Source organism: Scyliorhinus torazame, chromosome 7 (assembly GCF_047496885.1).
Source record: "Scyliorhinus torazame isolate Kashiwa2021f chromosome 7, sScyTor2.1, whole genome shotgun sequence".
NCBI lineage: Eukaryota > Metazoa > Chordata > Chondrichthyes > Carcharhiniformes > Scyliorhinidae > Scyliorhinus > Scyliorhinus torazame.
In genome coordinates, this window is record NC_092713.1 from 36,814,177 (window position 1) to 36,834,896 (window position 20,720).

The following is a 20,720-nucleotide window of genomic DNA, read 5'->3' on the forward strand; positions in this document are numbered from 1 at the left end:
CCTGGTCTTGTATTCTAGCCCTCTCATTATGAAAGCTAACATTGCATTTGCCTTCCTAACTGCCGACTGAACCTGCACGTTAACCTGAAGAGAACCACTTCATTATTTTGTGATGATGTGATTGACCTTGGTTCTGTTCTGGGCCTGGATTGGGGTTTGTTTTGGATGCATTTATAACTTCCCCTTGGAGCTGAGGTTTCTGTGGACTTTTTTTTGTAGTATCGGACAGGATGTTTTTTAAAAATTAATTTTTATGGTATGTGGGCATCGCTCCTAGGCCAGCATTTGTTGTCCATCCCTAATTACCCTTGTGAATGTGGTGATGAGCTGCCTTTTTAAACCGCTGTAATCCATGTGGTGTATGTACACCCACTGATCTATTAGGGAGCGAATTCCTGGATTTTGACCCAGCGGTAGTGAATAAAGGGTGATATATTCCCAAGTCGCAATAATGAGCCTTTGTGAGTTCCTGCAGTGCATCTTGGAGATGGTACACACTGCTGCTATCGTGCATCGTTGGTGGAGGGAGTGAATGTTTGTGGAAGGGGTGCCAATCAAGCGGGCTGCATTATCCTGGATGGTGTCAAGCTTATTGCATGTTGCTTGAGTTGCATTCATCCAGGCAAGTGGAGAGTATTCCACACACTCCTGACTTGTGCCTTGTAGTTGGCGGACAGGCTTTGGGGAGTCAGGAGGTGAGTTACTCATCGCAGGATTCCTAGCCTCTGACCTACTCTTGTAGCCACAGTATTTGTATGGCTATCCCAGTTCCGCTTCTAGTCAGTGATAACCCCCAGGATGTTGATCATGGGGGATTCAGTGGTGATAATGCCATTGAATGTCCAGGGGCGATGGATATGGTCGCTGCCTGGCACTTGTGTGGAGCGAATGTTACTTGCCCCTCAAGTCTGGATATTGTTCAGGTCTTGCCACATTTTCAAGTGGACAACTTCAGTGTCTGAGGAGTCATGAATGGTGCTGAACATTGTGCAGTCATCAACAAGCAACCCCACGTCTGACCTCATGTTGGAAGGAAGGTGATTGATGAAGCAGTTGAAGATGGTTGGGCCTAGGACGCTACCCTGAGGAACTCCTGCAGTGGTGTCCCGGGACTGAGATGACTGACCCCAACAACCACAGCCATCTTTCTTTGTGGTAGGTATGACTCCAACCAGTGGAGAGTCATCCCCCAGATTCCCATTGACTCCACTTTTGCTGGGGCTCTTTGATGCCGTAATGCATTCTTTCTTGGCTCTGCGTGGGTGCAGTTGGGCTTGATATCTGCAAGAGATGGCTGGATTGGGTGGCTGATGCCTGTGGCTTTGCTGGAGCCAAGGGGGGTGTGGGTGTGTGTGCGTTATCTCGCTGGGAGCAGTGCAACGTGGGATGATGCACACCATCCTGTCATATTTTAATGTCATAATCCTGCTCTTCGCTTGGTGTCTGGTGGGGTTGCGGGAGTATTCGGTTTTGCCCAGTGATTGTACCCAGCCAATTGTGATGTCCTATTTCACTTTGTGCCCACGTTTTTTGAGCCTTTTATTTTGCCATCCTTATTTCTAAATTGTAAAATTTCAATAAATATATTTCAAAGAAAAGACAGAGAAAGAAAGTTAAAATGATATCTTTTTATTTTATTTTTGTTTTAAATCTCCAGCCGTAATTTAAACCAGACCCAATACAATGCCATCAATAATACCAGAAAATTATAGAGACGCTCAGGAGGCCTGGCAGCATCTGTATAGAGAGAGAGAGAGAGAGATTTAACATTTCAAGTCCGTGTGACAGACCCTGTAATCGCTTACAAAAGTAATTTTCAGTGTGTAAGATTTCAGAGTTTTGAGGTATAAAACTCTTTAATTAAAAACTCTAAGACCTGAATTTTTAATTCTGAACACGAGGGTCCTCAGTTGTGCTTGACCTACAAGGTACGAATAACTGGTATGTATTAATCAAGTAGAATTTATTAAGCAAGAGTGATATACTGAACACAAAGCAGTGGAGACAACATTGAAATTTCTCATCTCTCAAGCTCCCAGGAGTGTTAGAGCGTTGTCAGCATATTGTCTTTCTCTTCTCTTTGAAGTGATGCTGAAATGTGTCCAAAAGAGTCATGGGCGCGATTCTCTAATCCCGCAGCAGAGTGTCCATGCCGTCGTAAACGGTGTCGCGTTTTACGACGGCGTGAACGGGCTGAGCCGAGGACTAATTCTGCCCCCTACAGGGGGCCAGCAAGGCACTGGAGCGGTTCACGCCGCTCCAGCTGCCGATCCCGGCGCGAACTGGGCGCCGCGGGATCCGTGCATGTGCAGTGGCGCCGGTGCCAATGCGCGCATGCGCAGTGGCCTCCTTCAACGCGCTGACCCCGACGCAACATGGCGCAGGGCTACAGGGGCCGGCGCATAGGAAAGGAGGGCCCCAGCCAGAGAGGCTGGCCCGCCGATCGGTGGGCCCCGATTGCGGGCCAGGCCACATCGGAGGCCCCCCCCCCCCCCCGGGGCCGGAGCCCTCTCCCCCCACAGGCTGCCCCCGGACTCATCAACGCCGAGTTCCCGCCGGCTGAGAGCAGGTGTGGACGGCGCCGGTGGGACTCGGCGTCTTTACGACGCCCGCTTGGCCCATCCCGGGCCGAGAATCAGCCGGCCGGCTGTGTAGAGCGGCCCCCCACCGGCGCCACGCCAACCACACCAGTGCCAATGGCGCCGATTCTCCGCTCTGTGGAGAATCGTGTGCCGGCGTCGGGGCGAGGTGGCGTGATTTTGGGGATTCTCTGGCCCCGCCCCGGGCTGAGAGAATCCCACCCCATATTGCTGAAGCCATGGCAATACTGTTTATGGCCGGACAGCTGGTTTGTGATGCAGGGCGAGGCCAGCAGTGCGGGTTCTATTCCCGTACTGGCTGAGGTTATTCATGAAGGCCCCACTTCTCAACCATACCCCTCGCCTGAGGTGTGGTAATCCTCAGGTTAAATCAACAAATGTCTGCTCTCCCCATCAAAGGAGAAAGCAACCTAGAGTCACCTGGGACTACGGCAGCTTTACCTTTCTCAGGTAACACTGTGCCAATAAGGACTATGGGCGGGATTCTCTGTGGGCGGGGTCCTCTGCTTCGCCGGCAGCGCACTCACGCTCGCGGATTTCCCGACGACGTGGGGTTGGCCACAATGGGAAACCCCATTGGCCAGCTGCCGGGCTGGAGGTTCCCGCTGCCGACGGGGATGTGCCGCGCAAGGAAGCGGGTCTGGCGGGACAGAGAATCCCGCTTTATGTATTTCCAACTTTTATTCCTTTTCCCTTACTTGGAAATAATTCAAATTCACCCATTCCATTGACTTAGGATGCAAGTCATCTCATGTCACCCCACCTCTGTAACTAGAACGATATAAAGTAAAGACAAGTGTTCGGCCCTTGTATCTTTGGATCCCTCAGAATTTACAACCTATTGCAAACAAATCATTAATTTCCTTCAGATACAGAACAGTTACAAACAAAGTCACATTCGCGGGCCAGACCCCACCGGAGGCCTCCCCCGGTGAAGGAACCCCCCTCCTCCTCCCACAGGCCGCCACCCCAGCATTCCCGCACAGTTCCCGCCGGCAGCGCCCAGGTGTGGCCGGCGCCGGCGGGAACCTGTCGTGTCGGAGCGGCCGCTCGGCCCATTCGGGCCGGAGAATCGCCGCTCGCCTTTTGCAATTGGCGAGCGGCGTTTCTCCGAGCGCCCTGGCGCGATTCTTGCGCCGCTGGTTTGGGGGGGGGGGAGAGAATCATGTGCGGGTGTTGGGCTGGCGTGGCGGGACTCGCACGGTGGCCCAGCGATTCTCCCACCCGGCGTGGGGGAGGGAGAATACCGCCCATGAACTCAGCCCTCCTCCCTCCCCCCAACTGAGCTAATTGCTTTTCAAGATTTTGAAACTCAGCCAAGTATTCATAATGGCCTTGGCTATAATAGCAGCCCTTGGGCAAGGTTGACAATGAACTTTACTGAGACTTTAGGGACAGATGGTAATGGTTTTCTCTGACCTACAACAGATGACATGTTAATCAAAGAGCCCGGCAGCTGATGTTTCCTTTAATTTTAACTGACACCTTCAACCTTTTACGCACATTTTTAAAGGCCTGGAAATTTAATAACCTACGACCATAACACTCAAACAGGCCTCGTCCGCCCTTAAGAGCTTTATAACCACTTCATAAGTTAATGACTCCCACATTGTGGGTTAAGGGCCTTAGAATAGTGAAAGTGGAGTCTTTTTGAACTCAGCGCCAATTTCAAATGGCCCGAAGTTTGGGTTTCCCACGTGTGCGATTCATCCTCCGCTAGGAAAAATGGGATCGATTGGCAATGGGCACGGGACTGTCTCACGCAAGTCCCGCCCATCATTTTTAAAGGTCTCCAATGTCGGCCCAATGCTGCTTAAATCTGGTCCTATGAGAGGGAGTAATTAGGCGTGGATCCTGCGACCGGTGAGGGGCTAGCATCCTCTTCACATGAAACTTTTTACTTAACCTATACTCGTTCTAATTTTTAAAAATTTAACTCTAAAACTAACATTACTAACCTCTCTCTCTTATCTTCTCTTGCAGGCTTGAACATCCTCCGAGGCCCGTGGAGACCTTTTGACCCGACCCGACCTGACCTCTGCGACCTGGAAGAAGATCGGGCCCAAACCGGAAGTGAAGCCCTGACCTCGATTTGGAGCCGACCCGGACTTCGGAGCTCCCAACCAGGCCTAACTACCGACGCCAACCCCCGGATCGCCTTGCCCGGTCCCCGGAGCTCCCAACCCGACCCCCGACGGCAAGACCAGACCCAACGCGACCCCCAGAGACCCGCCCAGCGACCCGACCCGGAGAGGCCCCCCAACAACCCAACCTACCTGGTGATGGAAGAAAGAAAAATCCACGTGGAGGCTCGACCGGGCTTACTTCAAGATCCGACCCCAGGAGCGCCCAGGGAGGGAACAGACCACGGGACTCAGCCCAACCTGCTGCAGGAAGCCCCTGCCCACGACACAGGACCCCCGAAATGGCAGAGACCCCGTGCGAGGACCCGAACGCGCTGCAAGGTATTCCCGCGCCCGCAGAACGCCGGGACCTATCCAGACCGCAAACATGCCCCCCTAGCAACCCCTCTACCTCAACCAGCGCCCGGGACCCTGCCAGACGTGACCCCAGATACGTAAACAGCGCCCTGTTCCCCGCCAGCGCCCTGGACCCCGCCAGACGCAACCACCTACCGTCCATAAGAGCTGACATCTGCCAACGGATCCCAGGATCATCCAGCAGCAGCCGCCGACCGAGGAAGCGAGGGAAATGCAGCGGTCTGCAGGTTAGACTGAAGCAATGTGGTTTCAAGACCCCTCTCCCCAGCATACTCCTGGCAAACGTCCAAGCGATCGAAAACAAGCTGGATGAACTTAATGCCAGACTTACCTCCCAGATGGAAGTAAGAGACTGCTGTGTGCTCTGTTTCACAGAGACGTGGCTCACCCCCGCCTCACCGGACTGTGCCATACAACCTGAAGGCTTCTCAATTCACCGGGCGGACCGCACGGCATCATCAGGCAAAGCGAAGGGTGGAGGGGTTTGCCTCCTCATCAACTCCTCCTGGTGCTTGGATGTGGCGACTCTGGCGACCTACTGCTCCCCAGACCTGGAATACCTGACCGTGAAGTGCCGCCCATATTATCATCCACGTGAGTTCACTTCAGCCATCATCACGGCGGTCTACATCCCACCCCAGGCAGAAGTGAGGAAGGTGCTGGACGAACTATACACAGTTATAAACAACTACGAAACAGAACACCCGGAGGCCTTGTTCATCGTGGCCGGAGACTTCAACAAGGCCAACCTGAAGAGTGGACTGCCAAAATTCCACCAGCACATCTCCTGTCCCACCAGGGGCGACAACACTCTTGACCACTGCTACTCAAAAATCAAGGGCGCCTACCGTTCCATCCCCTGACCGCACTTTGGGAAATCAGACCATAAGACGGTGCTCCTTCTCCCGGCATACAAGCAGAAACTCAAGCGGGAGAATCCAGCTAAGAAGGTCGTGCAGTGCTGGTCCGAGGAGACAGAAGAGCTCTTACGTGACTGCTTAGAGACAGTGGACTGGTCCATATTTAAGAACTCAGCGACCAACTTAAATGAGTATGCCACCACCGTCACAGACTTCATCAGCAAATGTGTGGACGACTGCGTGCCAAAGAAAGCAGTACGTGCGTTCCCCAACCGGAAACCATGGCTCAATCGCGAGATTGACTCCCTACTGATGGACAGATCTGAGACGTTCAAGGCAGACGACCCTGACCTATACAAGAAATCCAGGTACGACCTCCACAAAGCCATCAGAGATGCCAAGAGAGAATATCAAACCAAGCTAGAGTCACAGACAGACTCTCGGCGGTTGTGGCAAGGACTAAACAACATAACAGGCTAAAAAGGGAAGCCGAGCAGTATCTCTGGCAGCAGCGCACCCCTCCCCGTTGAACTCAATGCATTCTATGCTCGGTTCGAGCAGGTAACCAACAATCCGCTGTCGAGTGCCCCAGCAGCCCATAATTCACCCATACCCGCCATCACAGCTTCCGAAGTCAGATTGGCCTTCCTGAGAGTGAACCCACGGAAGGCGACGGGCCCGGACGGGATCCCTGGTCGTGCACTCAGGGCCTGCGCAGACCAGCTGGCAGAGGTACTCACGGACATCTTTAACCCGTCCCTACCCCACTCCGAGGTCCCCACCTGCTTCAAGAAGACCACCATCATACCGGTACCAAAGAAGAACCAGGCAACGTGCCTCAATGACTACCGACCAGTGGCACTGACTCCAGTCGTAATGAAGTGCTTCGAGAGGTTGATCATGAAGCGCATCACCTCCATACTCCCAGAACGCCTTGATCCACTGCAATTCGCAACCCCCTGCAACCGGTCCACATCAGATACCATTTCCCTGGCCCTACACTCATCCCTAGAGCACCTCGAAAACAAGGACTCCTACATTAGACTCCTATTCATTGACTACAGCTCCGCCTTCAACACCATAATTCCAGCCAAGCTCATATCAAAGCTCCAAAACCTAGGACTTGGCTCCCCACTCTGCAACTGGATCCTCGATTTTCTGACCAACAGACCACAATTAGTAAGAATGAACAACAACACCTCCTCCACAATAGTCCTCAACACCGGCGCCCTGCAAGGCTGCGTACTTAGCCCCCTACTCTACTCCCTGCACACACACGACTGCGTGGCAAAACTTGGTTCCAACTCCATCTACAGGTTTGCTGACGATACGACCATAGTGGGCCGGATCTCGAATAACGACGAGTCCAAATACAGGAGGGAGATAGAGAACCTAGTGGAGTGGTGCAGCGACAACAATCTCTCCCTCAATGCCAGCAAAACTAAAGAGCTGGTCATTGACTTCAGGAAGCAAAGTACTGTACACACCCCTGTCAGCATCACCGGGGCCGAGGTGGAGATGGTTAGCAGTTTCAAATTCCTAGGAGTGCACATCTCCAAAAATCTGTCCTGGTCCACCCACGTCGACGCTACCACCAAGAAAGCACAACAGCGCCTATACTTCCTCAGGAAACTAAGGAAATTTGGCATGTCCACATTAACCCTTACCAACTTTTACAGATGCACCATAGAAAACATCCTATCGGGCTGCATCACAGCCTGGTATGGCAACTGCTCGGCCCAGGACCGCAAGAAACTTCGGAGAGTCGTGAACACCGCCCAGTCCATCACACGAACCTGCCTCCCATCCATTGACTCCATCTACACCTCCCGCTGCCTGGGGAAAGCGGGCAGCATAATCAAAGATCCCTCCCACCCGGCTTACTCACTCTTCCAACTTCTTCCATCGGGCAGGAGATACAGAAGTCTGAGAGCACGCACGAACAGACTCAAAAACAGCTTCTTCCCCACTGTCACCAGACTCCTAAATGACTCTCTTATGGACTGACCTCATTAACACTACACCCTGTATGCTTCATCCGATGCCAGTGCTTATGTAGTTACATTGTATACCTTGTGTTGCCCTATTATGTATTTTCTTTTATTCCCTTTTCTTCTCATGTACTTAATGATCTGTTGAGCTGCTCGCAGAAAAATACTTTTCACTGTACCTCGGTACACGTGACAATAAACAGATCCAATCCAATCCAACTCACGGCCGCCACGAAATAAACGGCCGTGCCGTAAAACATGGCACTGGCCATGCACAGACCCGACCTGCCATACAGTACCCCCTGGATACCCACTTGCCACCCCCTAGCCACCCCCCATCTGTCCCCCAGACCTCCTGGCCAGCAACACGGCTCCTGCCTGGCTATGGTGGCGCTGGACACAGTCCGCAGCCGCCACGCCGGGTTCCCGCGAGGCTGGGACGAGAAGTGAAATGTGCCATCATGAACTCGGCCCATCGGGAGTGGAGCATCGGGGGAGGGCGTTCAGATTATGCGTTGAGCCCGTCCCAACGGCGTGCGGCGCATGATGATGCCGTTTCAGAGGAGGCGGAGCATGCAAAACCTGCGCCAAACAGGCTCCGCCCCTGATTTTGTAAAAAGGGATTCTCCGCCCAATCGCTGATTACGAAATCTCGACCCCTGTCTCTCAGAATTGTTTCCAGTAATTTGCCCACCACCGAAGTCTGACTGATTGGCCTACAGTTTTCTGGCCTTCCCATTGTATCTTTTAAAAATAATAGTACAGCATTTACTGACCTCCAACCCTCTGGTACCTCACCTGTACACAGTGAGGATTGGAAATAATCCTCTGGCCCCTCCCCCCCCCCCCCCCCCCCCGCCCCCCCGCCCCCCCGTTGCCCCTCACCAGTCGCGGAAGACATGCTTGTTAGGTGAACTTGACATTCAGAATTCTTCCTCGGTGTACCCAAACAGGCGTCAGAACGTGGCGACTCGGGGATTTTCACAGTAACTTCATTGCAGTGTTAAAGTAAGCCTACGTTTGACACTAATAAAGATTATTGTTATTTCCTCCCTGGTTGTCCTTCAACAGTGTGAGATACAACCCATCTGGCCATGGTGACTTATCCACCTTCTCAGATGCCAGACCCCCCAGTACTTCTTTCTCACTATGCTTATTGTGTCTAATATTTCACATTCCTCCTCTTAAACTTGGGCTTATTGACAGTAGAGCATAGTGCCTCAATCTGCAAAAAAAAAATAGAGGCCAAAAAGGTGAGCCAGTTACAAATCTTAGAGACTAGAATAAGTGGCAGAAAAGGGGCAGGATTCTGGTGCGGCGCACCCCCCTCAGCAGCGGGATCCTCCATCCCGGCAGCCAAAGTGCGGGATTCTCTGCTCCCGGGACTAAGTGCCGGGGCCGTCGTGAACGCCGTCGCGTTTCACGAGGGCGCGAACAGGGCCCTGGCACGACCTATTCTGGCCCCCACAGGAGGCCAGCATGGCACTGGAGCAGTTTGCGCCGTTCCAGCCTCCTTACGTGGCGCAAAATGGGCACCGCGCCAACCTGTGCATGCGCAGTTGGGCTGCGCCATCCTGCGCATGCGTGGGGAACTTCTTTCGCACGCCGGCCCCTCACCAACATGGCGCGGGGGTTCTGGGGCCGGCCGCGAAAGGAGGTAGGCCCGGGGAGGGGGGGGGAGAGGCCGGCCCGCCGATTGGTGGGGCCCGATCGCGGGCCAGACCCCATCGGAGGCCCCCCCCCCCCGGTGAAGGAGCCCCCCCTTCAACGCCCACAGCCCCCCCCCCCCCCCCCAGCGTTCCCGCACAGTTCCCACCGGCAGCGACCAGGGGTGAACGGCACCGGCGGGACTGTCAATTTTTTCCGCTGGCCGCGCGGCCCATCTGGGGCGCAGAATCGCCGCTCGCCGTTTGCGGCGATTCTCCGAGCGGCCCGGCGCGATTCTCGCGGCGCCCGTTTCGGCGGGCTGGGAGAATCGCGTGCGGGTGTCGCGGCGGCGTGGCGCGACTCGTGCGGCGCCCCAGCGATTCTCCCACTCGGCGTGGGGGAGAATACCGCCCAGGGTTTCTCATTGGGGCCACCCCTATGCCGTCGGGTAATCCGTGTACGTGAATGCGCTGCCGGTGAAGCAGAGGATCCCACCGATGGAGAATCCAGCCCAAGGTATTTCAAAATATATATATTTTTTAATTTAGAGTACTCAATTATTTTTTTTCCCAATTAAGGGGCAATTTAGCGTGGTCAATCCACCTAACCTGCACATCTTTGGGTTGTGGGGGTGAAATCCACGCAGACACGGGGAGAATGTGCAAACGCCACACGGGCAGTGACCCAGGGCCGGGATTCGAACCCGGGTCCTCAGCGCCGTGAGGCAGCAGTTCTAACCACTGCGCCACGTGCCGCCCCAAAATATATTTTAGACAGCAAACAATTATTCCCTGGGCTAAGAAATTGACTGAAGTGGTGAAATTCAGACTTAAATATTTGAGTGATCATGGAAAACAATATCATGGTTGACATGCAGCCCCTTCCTAAGGTATAAACGTCAGCATCTTGTACTGATGCTCAGTGAGTGCATGTGGGGTTTATACCACATTCATTGTCCCATCATAGGCAGCTCCGCATGTTTATTTTCATCTTTACAAATCGAGCTCCAAATTGCTTTTCGCCGTATCTATTTGTTGTTCAATTGCGCAAATTAAATCAATAGACCCCCAGCACCTTGACATCCATTAAATGCATTCTGCGCAAATTGGTTTGCATCCCATCGAATATCGGCTTTAAATTTTTAAAAAATAATTATAATTCGATGAGCAGGTCACCCAGCCCAATGTGTCTGTTTAAACACGTCATTCATCAAAGTGACTGCTAAATCCTATGCAGCCTTTTTCCAGCAGGTTCTTTATTTTTATCTAACCATTAAACTCTTTTTGGGGGAGGGTGTTTGCGTAATCGACGAACTAATTGATAGATCATAGCTTCTGATATTATCTGGGAAAATTATCCTGCTTTTCGTATTGGTTATTCCTGAATTGACCCGCAGCTGAATTTCACTGTGTAAGCACTGAATAGCAGTCATGCTATCAGATCATGAAAAACGATAAGCATGGGTAGCCCATGGTGATTCAGAATGCAGGTGTTCAGGGTTACACATCTTAAATACAAGCTACAAATAATTAAATAAAGGCAGCAGGGAATGTTAGTGCTGTGATGACTTGAAGCTCAACCTCAAACTGAACTGGCCTCAAGTTCGCAATACACTTGACTGTGTCCCTGCACTGTGGAAGGACCGATATACAAGACCAGGACATGCCTTTATATAACTTGTGGCTCTCCTGTTCTCATCGAAAGTTCCCCCGTCAAAAGGCGTCATTCTTCTGTTATGATAGAGAAGCTTATTCCACGGAAGGTGAAACAGGGGAAGGGTTTGAGTGAATACTTTCATCTTTTAACCCAAGGTAGGAAACAGGGTTTGAACAGCACGGTAGCACAGTGGTTAGCACAGTTGCTTCACAGCCCCAGGGTCCCAGGTTCAATTCCCGGCTTGGGTCACTGTCTGTGCGGAGTCTGCACGTTCTCCCCGTGTCTGCATGGGTTTCCTCTGGGTGCCCCGGTTTCCTCCCACAGTCCAAAGATGTGCAGGTTAGGTGGATTGGGCATAATAAATTGCCCTTAGTGTACAAAAAAGGTTAGGTGGGGTTACTGGGTTATGGGGCGGAGGAATGGGCTCAGGTGGGTGCTCTTTTCGGGTGCCGGGGCAGACTTGATGGGCCGAATGGCCGCCTTCTGCACTGTAAATTCTATGATTCTATGAATGAACTGCTCAAACCTATCAGCAGCTGCCTGATCACTGTTGAATTTTGTTTAAAAATTTAAGATTCTGGTTCAGCTGGCTCTTCTCTCTGGGTGGGTGGGTGGGTGGGTGGGGGGGGCGGTGGATCAAGCCTTCCGCTTTCGAAGTTGGAAAGAAGCCGATCTCACAGTCAAACATGCACAAGAAAGAATAAAGTAAAGGTCCTTAAAGAGGATGTGGTACAGCTTACCAGCAGAATAATGACCAGGATTCTCCAGCCACTGGGATTCACTTTTCCCGCTGGCAGCGCACCCCTGCCCGTGGGTGTCCCGACGGCGTGGGGCGGCTTCAATGGGGAATCCCAATGACAACGGCGGGTAGATTGAATCGTGCCGCCGCGAAACAGGCAGCCGGGGATACCGGAGACTCCAGCCCATTGTGTGAAGGGTTACGAAAGTTTTGATAAATAAAGTAAATGCGTTTGAGGAGTTGGTAGGAGTACAATAATACATTTTAACCACATCTTAAATCTAAACACAAAATGCTGGAAACTCTCAGCACATCATCATCTGTGGAGTTAATGTCAGTGACTTTTTTAAAAAGGTCAGCAGGAATGGTGGATTGTAACATTGTTTGAAGTGCTCGGTTGTGGTTCATTCAGATCAGAGCTTTAGAAATGAGCTGTCCCTCCAAGCTATCTGCTAAATCAAGGAATATCCTATTCCACATCTTTTACAATCATATTGAACATAGAATATAGGAAATAGGAACAGGAGAAGGCCATTCGGCCCTTCAAGCCTGCTCCACCATTCAACTAGATCATGGTTAATCTTCTACCTCAATGCTATTTTCCCCACACTATCCCCATATCCGTGGATATTGTTGATATCTAGAAATCTGTCGATTTCTGCCTTGAATATGTGATGCACTATCATTTACGATGAGACGAGAGTAGAGAGTAATCGAGGCTTTATTAAGCAGAGATGTGTGGCCTCCTGCAGCTGCTATCAGAATGGGAGCAGCTCGGTGTGCACACACATTTATACTCCGCCTACTGGGCGGAGCCAGCAGGCAGGGATTTACTCCTGTACCTGTAGTACAGGAGCCTTAATGTATTACCTCTAATAACAACTATTATGCAATCAGTGGTGACTATCACATTCACCCCCTGTTAAAAAGGAGTCCAGCGGGGATGGTGGATAATTTTACAGGTTTGTGAAAAATTTAAGTTTACAGTTTGGTGAAAATTTACAAATTCAGCCAGTCGGGTGCCTTGATCCTCCGCTGTGAGCACCTCGGTCCCGGTGGTGATGCAGGCGGCAACTTGGTCGCCTGTGACTCCGGGAGCGTGTTGTCCTCGTCTTCATTCCCAGGTGGAACCAGTGGGAGGATGGATCGTCCTGGGGCGGGGGCTGTAGTGAGGTGCGCTGGGGGGAGGGTGGGTGGCACCGGGGCAATCGGAGGGGGGGCGGTGTCGCATGGTGGGCCATGGGTGGGGATCCAGCTGGTGCCAGGTCCCTGATGGAGACTGTGTCCTGGTGCCCATCGGGGTTCGCCATGTAGGCATACTGCGGGTTCGCGTGCAGTAGTTGTACCCTTTCGACCAACGGGTCTGCCTTGTGGATCCGCACGTGTTTGCAGAGGAGGACGGGTGCAGGGGCTGCCAGCCATGTTGGGAGTGAAATCCCAGAGGTGGACTTCCTGGGGAAGGCAAGGAGACGTTCATGGGGGGTTTCATTAGTTGCAGTGCAGAGTAGTGATCGGATGGAGTGGAGCGAGTTGGGGAGGACCTCCTGCCAGCGGGAGACCGGGAGATTTTTAGACCATGGGGCCAGCAGGACGGCCTTCCAGACCGTCCCATTCTCCCTCTCCACCTGCCCATTTCCCCGGGGGTTGTAGCTGGTCGTCCTGCTCGACGCAATGCCCTTTCTGAGCAGGAACCGACGCAGCTCATCACTCATAAAGGAGGATCCCTGGTCGCTGTGGACGTAAGCGGGGAAACCGAACAGGGCGAAGATGCTGTTGAGTGTAGTAATGACGGTGGCGGACGTCATATCGGGGCATGGGATGGCGAAGGGCAATCGGGAGTATTCATTGACCACGTTCAGGAAGTACGTGTTTCAGTCGGTGGAGGGGCGGGGCCTTTGAAGTCCATGCTGAGGCGTTTAAAGGGATGGGAGGCCTTCACCAGGTGCGCTCGGTCTGGTCGGTAGAAGTGCGGTTTGCACTCTGCGCAGACCTGACAGTCTCTGGTGACAGCCCTGAGTAGGGTAGGTTGCGGGCCTTTATGAAGTGAAAGAACCGGGTGACCCCTGGGTGGCAGAGACCATCGTGTAGGGCCCTGAGTCGGTCCACTTGTGCGCTGGCACATGTACCTCGGGATAGGGCATCGGGGGGCTCGTTGAGCTTCCCGGGGCGATACAAAATCTCGTAATTGTAGGTGGAGAGCTCGATCCTCCACCTTAAGATTTTATCGTTTTTGATCTTGCCCCGCTGCATATTGTTAAACATGAGGGCAACCGACCGTTGGTCAGTGGGAGAGTGAATCTCCCGCCGGACAGGTAATGCCTCCAATGCCGCACAGCTTCCACGATGGCTTGGGCCTCCTTTTCGACTGAGGAATGCCAAATTTTGGAGGCATGGAGGGTGCTGGAAAAGAATGCCACGGGTCTGCCTGCCTGATTGAGGGTGGCGGCAAGAGATACACAATATGCTCAATGATTGAGCCTCCACAGCTCCCTGAGGTCGAAAACGCCAAAGAATCACCACCCTCTGCGTGAAGAAATTTCTTCTCATCTCAGCCCTACCCCCGAATCTGTGATTTTCCATTCTGGGAATAGGTCCCGTGGCAGGGGTGGAGACTGGGAGCGCTTCTCGCTGCCGAGGCGGTGGGAATCACATGACTCAGCCTTGTCGGACAATATATTTCATCATATCTAGATAAAATAGTTTACATATTTAGTTTTTGCAGGCACATTTTCTGCTTCAATGAAGCCTAGAAGGGATAATTTTCTAATTCTATTCTCCTGAAGTGGAGAAGAGCATGTATCAGACTATTAAATGTGGGGTCTAGTTCACCCTTTACTCAATCTGTCTGATTCTCTGCCTGGTTTCAATCTTTTGATTTAAAACAAAAATCTACAAAAAGGCCGAGTAGTTACCACATTCTTATGCTCTATTTAATGTGTAGAAAAAAAATATTTGTTGCCTAGTTACCAGCAGAGAGTCACCCTGAAAATACCAAATTAGGTCTTCTGCTTGCAAACATTTTGTTCAGCTAATTCCAGTATTGTAATGATGAACATTTTGCAAAATAAAACTCCCTCTTACATTCGACATGCACAGATAAAGACACACACACATATATATACACACACACAAATACATATACACTAATAAATACACACAAACACATATACACACATTTATATATATATACACACACACACAAATACATATACACTAATAAATACACACAAACACATATACACACATTTATATATATACACACACAAATACATATACACTAATAAATACACACAAACACATATCCACACATTTATATATATACACACACACATAATACGTATACACTAATAAATACACACAAACACATATACACACATTTATATATATATATATATATACACACATACAAATACATATACACTAATAAATACACACAAACACATATACACACATTTATATATACACACACAAATACATATACACTAATAAATACACACAAACACATATACACACATTTATATACACACGCACAAATACATATACACTAATAAATACACACAAACACATATACACACATTTATATATACACACACAAATACATATACACTAATAAATACACACAAACACATATACACACATTTATATATATATACACACACACAAATACATATACACTAATAAATACACACAAACACATATACACACATTTATATATACACACACAAATACATATACACTAATAAATACACACAAACACATATACACACATTTATATATATATACACACACACAAATACATATACACTAATAAATACACACAAACACATATACACACATTTATATATATACACACACACAAATACATATACACTAATAAATACACACAAACACATATACACACATTTATATATACACACACAAATACATATACACTAATAAATACACACAAACACATATACACACATTTATATATATATACACACACACAAATACATATCCACTAATAAATACACACAAACACAAACATTCCTTCACATAGCTGACTTTATCATTGACACGGACGGAATTCATTAGCTTTCCAAATGGCCATAATTGTCATTATGGTGTGTCTGCACCATAGGACCTGAGGATCACCACACTTCAGGCGAGGGGCAAGGTTGAGAAGGCGGGGCCTTCATGGGGCAGCACGGTAGCATAGTAGTTAGCACAATTGCTTCACAGCTCCAGGGTCAAAGGTTCGATTCCGGCTTGGGTCACTGTCTGTGCGGAGTCTGCACATCCTCCCCGTGTGTGCGTGGGTTTCCTCCGGGTGCTCCGGTTTCCTCCCACAGTCCAAAGATGTGCAGGTTAGGTGGATTGGCCGTGATAAATTGCCCTTAGTGTCCAAAAATTGCCCTTAGTGTTGGGTGGGGTTACTGGGTTATGGGGATAGGGTGGCGGTGTTGATCTTGGGTAGGGTGCTCTTTCCAAGAGCCGGTGCAGACTCGATGGGCTGAATGGCCTCCTTCTGCACTGTAAATTCTATATGAAATGAACAACCTCAGCCGGCACAGGAATCGAACCCACTCTGTTGGCCTCGCTGTGAGTATCCTGTTGTTTCCCTTGGGAGAGGGTCAGTTCTGGTAGCTATGGTCTTTCTTTTTTCTTCTAACGGGGGATCCTGGGTCCGAGTCTTACTGAGTCTGCAGCTGCCAGAGCTCAAAAGAACATAAGACTATAAGACAAAGGAGCAGAACTGGGCCACTCAGCCCATCTGCTCCACCATTCAATCATGGCCAATATCCTTCTCATCCCCATTCCTCTGCCTTCTCCCCATAACTCCTGATCCCCTATCTATCTCTGTCTAAAAGACACTCAATGATTTGGCCTCCACAGCCTTCTGCAGCAAAGAGTTCCGCAGATTCACCACCCTCTGGCTAAAGAAATACCTCCTCACCTCTGCTTTAAAGGATCATCCCTTCAGGCTGAGGCTGTGCCCTCGGGTTCCAATTTTTCCTACAAGTAGAAGCATCCTCGACACATCCACGCTATCCAGGCCTCTCAGTATTCTGTAAGTTTCAGTGACATCCCCTCTCATCTTTCTAAACTCCAACGAGTACAAAACCAGAGTCCTCAACCACTCCTCACATGGCAAGTCCTTCATTCCAGGGATCATTCTTGTGAACCTCCTCTGGATCCTTTCCAAGGTCAGCACATCCTTCCTTAGATACAGGGCCCATAACCGCTCATATATTCCAAATGGGGTCTGACCAGAGACTGATTATAGCCTCAGAAGTACATCCCTGCTCTTGTATTCTAACCCTCTTGACATGAATGCTAACATTGCATTTGCCTTCTTAACTGCCAACTGAACCTACATGTTAACCTTAAGAGAATCTTGAACTAGGTCTCCTAAAGTCCCTTTGTGCTTCTGATTTCTGAAGCTTTTTCCCATTTAGAAAATAGTCTATGCTTTCATTCTTCCTTCCAAAATTACCTTTCACCTTTCCACATTGCATTCCACCTGCCACTTATTTTCCCACTCTTCTAGCCTATCCAGGTCCTTCTGCAGTGTCCCTGCTTCATCAACACTACCTATCGCTCTACATATCGTTGTATTATCTGCAAACTTACACAACTAATCCTCAGTTCCTTCTTCCAGATCATTAATATATATTGTGAATAACTGTGGTCCCAGCACTGACCCCTATGAAACACACTAGTTATCGGCTGCCATCCTGAAAAGGACTCCATTATCCCCATTCTCTGCCTTCTGCCAATCAACCAATCCTATATCCATGCCAGTACCTTGCCCCTAACACCATGGGTTCTTATTGTATTTCGCAGCCTCCTGTACAGCACCTTGTCAAAGGCCATCTGGAAATCCTAATAGATAATGTCCACTGGTTCGTCTTTGTCCACCTTCCTCGTTACTTCCTCAAGAATTCTAACATGTTGCATGTTCAGAAGGTCTCACAAAGAGGGTCAGAGTCTTGGATGGTTGAGCATTCATTAATAACACATAACTATGTCCATATATACAGGGTATAGCCTAAGCCGTGACTAAATCCTGAGCCATGAGCTAAATCCATGCTTGCTTCTACACAGGTCTCTGTCCAATCTATAACTGACCCTAGTTTGAGGTCATGTGTCTCATTACATCACACTGTGGGAGGTGCTGTTTCTTAGTCCCACATTAACACTTGCCGTGCCAGATACCCTTGTACTACATACCCACCGCAGCCAACCCCTCACCCAACGCTCCTGAAATCCCAGCCATCTCCTCAAGACATCCCAAAATACATCTGAAGTGTAGTCACTGTTCTGTGGCAAAATACGGTCAGCAATTTGAGCACAGCAAAGCCCACATCAGTTTCAACATCAATATCTGGATGGATTCTGCACAAGATATGGAATTCTACATTAAAATTGCCACAACTTGGTTAATTGCGCAGTTGCTTTGTTAATCTGTTGAAATGTTTTAAATTCTAAAAAACAATTGTTATGAGAAGAATTTCAATAGACTTGTTAGCTTACTAATTTCCATGACAACTACCTGAATAGTCATCAGCTGGGATAAGAAGATCGTTTCTTGGAGGATTCACCACAAATTGTCCATTTTTCCCACGTTCCACTCCCATTCTGAGCTGCCAACGCTGTACTTTATCCTGTGACGGCCGAACACAGTGGACTGGGCTGTGCTCTACGGACATTAGTATTCGATCATAATTCCAACAGGTAAAGGAGCTTTGTAAGTTTGATACTTTTTCTTGCTTGATAGAGTGCTATCCTGAGAATGGTCTGCTGCTACTCAGTAATCCATCTGAAGGCTGACTGGACAGAACAGTCTTCCAGAATAAAAATGAGAGAAATACACAGCAGGGTCAGACAACAACTCACAGGGGGGTGAAGTAGGTTAATCTTTCAGGTGTAGAGCTGAGCGTAAGTGAAGGGTTTGTGACAGCCCAAAGCATCTGGCAGTTCAAGTGGAGGCCCAGAGATTTTAGAAATTGTGATTACACTGCGCCATTAGCACTTGACTGAGATTAGCTCCTGAAATTGAAAGAGACGACGTGCAGATTCATGAGCGCACTGCCAGGGATCAGGCAATATAGTTACGATAAGTGTCTGGGCAGTTGGGACTTCTTTCCCTGGAGCTGAGGTTTTAAGGAGTGGCTTGATTGAGGTCTTCAAGGCTGAGAAGGTTTGTGATAAGGCAAGTAGTGATAAATTGTTTTCACCGGATTACAAGCTTTATAATGAGAGGTAACAATAAGAATTAAAGGGGTAGTTAGAATTATAACAGCTTCCATTTATATACCATTTTTAATGTGGTGAAACATCCCGAGGCAACTTTGGAGAGCGTGTTGTTTGAGTCACGTTTGACACTAAACCACTAAGGAGACATTCGGACAGGTGGCTGTAAAGGTAGGTCTTAAAGCACCCCTGGCGAAGGAAAGCGAGGTTTAGGAATGAAATTCAAGACCTTAGGGCCTAGGCAGTTGAAGACAGTTTACAAATGGTGGAGCAATTAAAATAGGGATTGTGGGAGTGACCAAAGCTGCAGTGATATTGTCTGGTTCTGGGGCTGGTGGACGTGGCAGGGATAGCAAGGTGTGAGGCCAGCGAAGGATTTAAAAACATGGCTGAGAATTTTAAAGTGGGGGTTGGCCTGGTCTGGAGCAAATGTAAGTCAGAAACAGTGAGAGAGGCAATTGGGACTTGGCATTGGATTTTACGCTCCTCCATCATTAGGATTGGAGGTGGTGTGGGGCGGGGGGAGGTGGTGCGCTTGTAAAAATCTAGTGGCGGCCTGCTCACTGCCTACCTTCCTGCTTCTGACATGTCTGTAAATTTGCTGGGAGGGGAGGAGACGTCAGGTGTCGTTGGTTGAGACCCTTAAGATTTCATAGATTTCATAGAATTTACAGTGCAGAAGGAGGCCATTCGGCCCATCGAGTCTGCACCGGCTCTTGGAAAGAGCACCCGACCCAAGGTCCTCTACCCTATCCCCATAACCCAGTAACCCCACCCAACACTAAGGGCAATTTTGGACACTAAGGGCAATTTAGCATGGCTAATCCACCTAACCTGCACATCTTTGGACTGTGGGAGGAAACCGGAGCACCCAGAGGAAACCCACGCACACACGGGGAGGATGTGCAGACTCTGCACAGACAGTGACCCAAGCCGGAATCGAACCTGGGACCTTGAAGCTGTGAAGCAATTGTGCTATCCACAATGCGCCCGTGCTGCCCTTAAGTGGCCCATTAACGAAGGGTCTCCCATCTGTACTTACCCGCAGTGCGGGAAGGTCTGAAAGCTGTCAGGCAATGAAGAATCCTCCTTTGGGTGCCCTCTGGGACCAATGGATGTCCTGCTTCACCAGGTCATTTCAAACCCCTCCACTCTCCCCCCACCAGGAGCTGGGAGGCGGCATAGGGAGCATAGTGTCCAATTGAATTCAACACTTGGTCTGAGTTAGAATACAGGAAACAAAGTTTTGGATGAGCTCACATTTGAATAGAGTCATAGAGATCTACAGCACAGAAAAGGCCCTTCGGCCCATCATGTGTGCGCCAGTCAAAAACCACCACCTAACTATTCTAATCCCTTTTTCCAGCACTTGGCTCATAGCTTTGTCTGCCCTGGGATCGCAAGTGCACAATTGAATAATTCTTAAATGTTATGAGGGTCACTGCCTCCACCACCCTTTCAGGCAGCGAGTTCCAGACTCCCACCACCCC

The 20,720-nt window shown here is 49.7% G+C and overlaps 1 long non-coding RNA gene across 1 annotated transcript; it reads right to left on the reverse strand.

The window, feature by feature from the left end:
* Positions 1-1,632: 1,632 nt before the first annotated feature.
* On the reverse strand, positions 1,633-20,443 carry LOC140427267 (uncharacterized). The gene is made up of 3 exons (XR_011948418.1): positions 20,273-20,443; positions 18,530-18,821; positions 1,633-1,737 (listed from the first exon to the last, which is right to left on the reverse strand). It is a non-coding gene; the product is annotated as an uncharacterized lncRNA (long non-coding RNA).
* Between the last annotated feature and the right edge of the window lie 277 nt (positions 20,444-20,720).